This window comes from Rhinopithecus bieti, unplaced genomic scaffold (genome assembly GCF_001698545.2).
Source record: "Rhinopithecus bieti isolate Rb0 unplaced genomic scaffold, ASM169854v2 scaffold_38631, whole genome shotgun sequence".
Classification (NCBI taxonomy): Eukaryota; Metazoa; Chordata; class Mammalia; order Primates; family Cercopithecidae; genus Rhinopithecus; species Rhinopithecus bieti.
Window position 1 is genome coordinate 1,149,246 of NW_016817145.1, and position 5,616 is coordinate 1,154,861.

The window sequence follows — 5,616 nt, forward strand, 5'->3', positions numbered from 1 at the left end:
AAAAAAAAAAAAAAAAAAAAAGAGAGATGGCATTGGGATGAGCTTCTTATACATTCTTTCCTGTGCCATCTGAGATCTTCAACCTTCCCTCCCCACCCACTCATAGCTGTGTGTGTGTGGTGCAAGGGACTTCAGTGCTCTTGCTCCCCACCCAGCAGCCCGCCAAATCTGGGGTGGCTCTGGGAGCTTATTTCAGTACATTGTGTGTGACATTGTGATACAACAAGAAAGACATATTTGGTCTTTATTTCCACTTCCCAGCACAGAGCTCCTGAAACCCTGGAATTTCCTGAGTGACGGGGGTGATAGGAGTCCCTTTTGTTGTGATATTTGGTCTTAGTCCTCTGTTCCTGATACAAGAGCTTCTAAGACCCTAGGAATGTCCAGAGTAACAGGGGTACCTTTTTGATGACAGCAAGATGACTGGTTGCTGGGGACCCCTAGATAACTTCAGAATGGGAGCTGGTCATGAGAAAGATCAAGACATGATTAGATAGCTGGAACTTTCAGTTCCTACCCCTACCCTCTGGGAGCACAGAGGCTCCACAAAAACCATAAACCCAGTTGGTAAACACATCCATATTCGAGGAGTAGGGTGAACCCCAGTTCCACAGGGGCAGAAGCTCCTATGCGTGGGACCCTTCTGTACCTCACCCTTGGTACCTTTTCATCTAACAGTTCATTTGTATCCCTTATGATAATCTAGTAAACATAAGCAATTTTTCCTTGAGTTCTTTGAGCCATTATAGCACATGGCCAAATGAGAAGAGAGGGTTGTGGGAACTCCTGATCTGTAGCCAAGCCAGATAGAAGTGTGGGAAACCTGAGGCCCCACTGCTTGCAGCTGGCATCTGAAGTCGGAGTGGTCTTGTGGGACTGAGCCCTTAACCTGTGGGGTCTGCGCTAAGTCCAGGTACTTAGTGTCAGAGTTTAATTAAATCGCAGGACACGTCTGGGTGCGGCGGCTCATGCCTGTAATCCCAGCACTTTAGGAGGCTGAGGTGGGTGGATCACCTGAGGTCAGGAGTTCAAGACCAGCCTAGCCAACATAATGAAACCCGTCTCTACTAAAAATACAAAAACTTAGCCAGGCTTGGTGGTGGGCACCTGTAGTCCCAGCTACTCTGGAGGCTGAGGCAGAAGAATCGCTTGAAGCCAGGAGGCAGAGGCTGCAGTGAGCCAAGATTGCACCATTGCACTCCAGCCTGGGTGACAGTGAGACTCTGTCCCAAAATAAAATAAAATAAATTACAGGACACCCAGCTGGTGTCTGCAGAGAACTGGATAATTGCTTGGTGTGGAAAAACCAACATTTTGGTGTCAGAAGTATGCTGTGGGTGGAGAAATGGTCTTCCTTTAGTGGACTTCCCCAATAAGCAATCAGTCCCTTCTGAACTCCTGAGCTTCTGAACTGGGTCCCCTGGCCTCAGCCAGGTGCTGTGCTGGATATGAAAGAGCAGAAGTTATGATCTTTGTTCTAGAAAAAGAGCCAATTTCACTAGAGAGACAAGACACAAGTTAGATAAATACAAGAAACTCCCCAAATGATGCAACTAGATGGGACTTCAGAGATAGAATTTTTTTTATATTACAAAAAATATTTTAATTTGGTTTCACAAATAATGGAATGTGAGAAAACTAATTTCCTTATGCTGTGAAGGCCAGGCTGGCTTCATGGGTGTGCAGTCCCACAGGCCCCACATTCAGAAGCACCCCACACTTGGTTTAATGCTCTGTTGCAAATGTCTGGAAATTCTCGATGATTTGATCATTGAACGTGGATTTCATAAGTAGGTCTGATGCTGGTGTGAACAGAAGGATAAGTGAACTTGGGCGTCTAGAGTGCCTTGCTGACCCATCCCCATAGAACATTCGCATTGTCCTGTGATCACTTGATTCCAGGAGCCCCACAATGCGTGGGAGGTCAGTGAGACTCAAAGTGAGCGCAAGGTAAGTGTCCTACCTCTGTGACTCAGTGGGGGTGACGGAGCTGAGAAGCCACACTTTCTGTTCAAACCACAACTTGCCGAAATGCAGGAAAAAGGCAGTGGTGTTCCAAGAAACATAAATGACCAAGGAATCCCACCACACGCTTTCTTACTTGTTTTGTTTCCTCACACTGACCAACCAGGTTACACTCAAAATGATGACACAGAAAGGCCAAGAAAGATAAGGCGGCCGGGCCCGGTGGCTCATGCCTGTAACCCAGCACTTTGGGAGACCAAGGCAGATCATCTGGTCAGGAGTTCGAGACCAGCCCTGGCCAACATGGTGAAATCCCACCTCTACTGAAAATACAAAAATTAGCCAGGCATGGTGGCACATGCCTGTAATCCCAGCCACTCGGGAGGCTGAGGCAGGAGAATCGCTTGAACCCAGGAGGCAGAGGTTGCAGTGAGCCGAGGTCGTGCCACTGCACTCCAGCCTGGGTGACAGAGCGAGACTCCATATCAAAAAATAAAAAATAAAAAAGATAAGGCAGCCCACAGTTTCTTTTCTGCTCTGCCCTTCTTATTCATTAGTAAGCCAAAGGTAGAGAGTGTTGGTAGAATGTGTGCATATCAAGAAGTGAAATAAAACTAGTTGTGTTCGTTTTGTGCAGCATTTCTACTTTCTGGTAAGAATGAAATACATATGCATGTACAAACAAAATATGGGTTGTGTAATTTCAGTAATTCCATGTACAAGTTAAAAGCTCTCATATTTGCATTTAAAATGTCATTGCACAATGTAAACATGAATGCTAACAATCTTTTTTTTTTTTTCTGAGACAGAGTGTTGCTCTGTCGCCCAGGCTGGAGTACAGTGGCGTGATCTCTGATCACTGCAACCTCCACCTCCCGGGTTCAAGTGATTCTGCTTCCTCAGCCTCGAGAGTAGCTGGAATTACAGCTGCGCACCACTACACCCAGCTAATTTTTTGTATTTTTAGTAGAGACGGTGCTTCACCATGTTGGTCAGGCTGGTCCCGAACTCCTGACCTCAAGTGATCCACCTACCTCAGCCTCCCAAAGTGTCGAGATTACAGGCATGAGCCACCATACCCGGCCTGCTAATAATCTTAAATTTTAAGTTTTCTTTACTTAAAACATCAAGCAAATAAGAAAAACACTACAAGAAGTCAAGAGAAAGACTGCAGAAGGGAAACCCTTTCTGTTTTAGTACATTTCATGGCATTTTTTTCCCTTTTGTTTTGAGCAAAGGATCCCACATTTTCATTTTGCATTGGGCCTTGAAAATTATGCAGCCAGCCCTGCTATGACCAGCAGTGCATGTTATCATTACTTAAAGTTATGCATTGGCAAAGATGTGAAGCAAGTGAAATTGCTGCTGGGGATACAAAATAGTACAGGCACCTCAGCAAGTGCTGTGGCAGTTTTTTATCAAGTTATACAGACACCTATCATAAGACCCAGCAATCTCATGTCCAGGTGTTGACCTAAGTGAAATGAAAGCATATTCGTACAAAAACCAGTATATACATATTTATAGTGGCTTTAGTCATAAACTCCCCAAATTAGAAACAGTCCAACATCCTTCAGCTGGGAAGTAGATAAACGAACTGTGGTACATCCATGCAATAAAATGCTACTCAGCAATAAAAAGCAGCTAGCTACCAAGACACGCCACAATGTGGATGAACCCCAAGTGTGTTATGCCAAGAGAAAGAAGCAGAACACAAAAGACTTATACTCTATGGTTCCATTTATATGACATTCTGGGACAGGCAGAAATTTAGGGACAGATAACGCATCAGTTCTTGCCAGGGGTTGGGGTAGGGGAAGCAGTGACTACAAAGAGCAGGGGGAATTTTTTGCAGTGATGGAAATACTCAGTATCTTTTTTTTTTTTTCTTTAATGAGATGACATCTTGCTCTCTTGCCCAGGCTGGAGTGCAGTGGCGTGATCTAAGCTCACTGCAATCTCTGCCTCCCAGGTTCAAGAAATTCTCCAGCCTCAGCCTCCCGAGTAGCTGGAATTACAAGCACGTGCCGCCATGCCCAGCTAATTTTTGTATTTTTAGTAGAGACGGGGTTTTGCCATGTTGGCCAGACTGGTATCGAGCTTCTGACCTTAGGTGATCTGCCTACCTCAGCCTCCTAAAGTGCTGGGATTCCAAGCATGGGCCACCATGTCCCGCCATATTCTGTATCTCGATCATGATGGTGATTCCATGACTATACGTGTTTCTCAAAATTCAGAGAGTTATACAGTAATGAAGGTATTTTTTTTTCTTTTTCTTTTTTTTTCTTTTTTTTTTCTTTTTTTTTTTTTTTGAGTCACTCTTCGCCCAGGCTGGAATGCAGTGGCGCCATCTCGGCTCACTGCAAGCTCCACCTCCCAGGTTCACACCATTCTCCTGCCTCAGCTTCCCGAGTAGCTGGGACTACAGGTGCCCACCACCACACCCGGCTAATTTTTTGTGATTTTAGTGGAGACAGGGTTTCACCATGTTAGCCAGGATGGTCTTAACCTCCTGACCTCGTGATCTGCCCTCCTCGGCCTCCCAAAGTGCTGGTATTACAGGCGTGAACCACCGCACCCAGCCTAACAAGGGTACATTTTATTGTCAATAAGTTATACTTTGATTTTTTAAGTTTCTGCAATATCCTAACCAAACCATCAGAGGTCCCATGGTTTTTATGCATGTTGGAAATCCTGAGCAATGGAATGGCGATTCTGAAGTAGGAAACTCGAGGGGGCAAAGGCGTTTGCAGCTGTGGCTCTCTGGGAATGGAGCAGTGTTTTTGCCGGATGCTGCAGATGGAATTACTGAGGAAGACCCTGCAGAGATGCCGCTCCCATGGAAAGCAACTGTAAGGCCCTGTGTGGGGGCTCACGCCTGTAATCCCAGCACTTTGGGAGGCTGCTGTGGGCGGATCACTTGAGGTCAGGAGTTCAAGACCAGCCTGGCCAACATGGTGAAACCCTGTCTCAACTAAAAATACAAAAATTAGCCAGGCATGGTGGCATGTGTCTGTAATCCCAGCTACTCAGGAGGCTGAGGCAGGAGAATCGCTTGAACCCGGGAGGCGGAGGCTTTAGTGAGCCTAGATCGTGCCACTGCACTCCAGCCTGGACAACAAAGTGAGACTCTGTCTCAAAAAAAAAAAAAGAAAAGAAAAGAAACAACTGTAAAGGACCTGTGGATGGGGGAGTGGGGTCTAGGGTAACCGGCAGGACACCCTGGCCTGTTCCGGCTGCCACTCTCTGACCTTGCCCGCCAGCAGAGGCCAGCGCTGCAGGGGCTCCTTGGCCTGCCTTCGCTGAGCTGATTTTAGGCAGAATGGATTGATTGATGTTGACAGGGAGCTATTTACCCGTCTAATTAATTATGCCAACTAATTTCAACTTAATTGCACTTCTCGGGTCATTGGGTAAGGAGACTGTATAATTTTCATGCTGCTGCAGGCCCTGATGAGGAAGTGGTAGGAGAGGGTGGCAGCTGCCCCTGGAGGTCAAACAGGCACCCTGTTCCTCCAGGTCGCTGTGCCCCTGGCCTGACTCCTGCCCCGTGAACAAGCGCTGGAGTCCTATTTGTGTGTATTCTATCCGCGTGAGCTGGCCTGTGATTCAGGAGCTCTTCGCCGTCTGTTCATCTAACAGGTGCTCATT